The sequence below is a fragment of the Penaeus monodon genome, chromosome 22 (assembly GCF_015228065.2).
Source record: "Penaeus monodon isolate SGIC_2016 chromosome 22, NSTDA_Pmon_1, whole genome shotgun sequence".
NCBI classification, from domain to species: domain Eukaryota; kingdom Metazoa; phylum Arthropoda; class Malacostraca; order Decapoda; family Penaeidae; genus Penaeus; species Penaeus monodon.
This window is the reverse complement of record NC_051407.1, coordinates 3,127,816-3,128,061: the sequence shown is the minus strand read 5'-3', so window position 1 is coordinate 3,128,061 and position 246 is coordinate 3,127,816.

The following is a 246-nucleotide window of genomic DNA, read 5'->3' as shown; positions in this document are numbered from 1 at the left end:
TCACGCCGTCAGCGTCCCACGCGCAGACACAACCTTTGCGGCCCCGATGACGCCTCGAGACGAGCGCACGTCGACGGGGCGGAAGTCCCCGGGGCGCGCACGGTTCCCTCGGCAGTCGGAACCGCCTTGCTGGTTCGCGCGGTTCTGAGATCGCTTCGAGTCACGGAAATTACAAAAGACATTCTTCCAGGAAACGTTTCCAAGAAAGTGTCAAATTCCGCGATCCTTCGGCGTGAGAACAGGAAT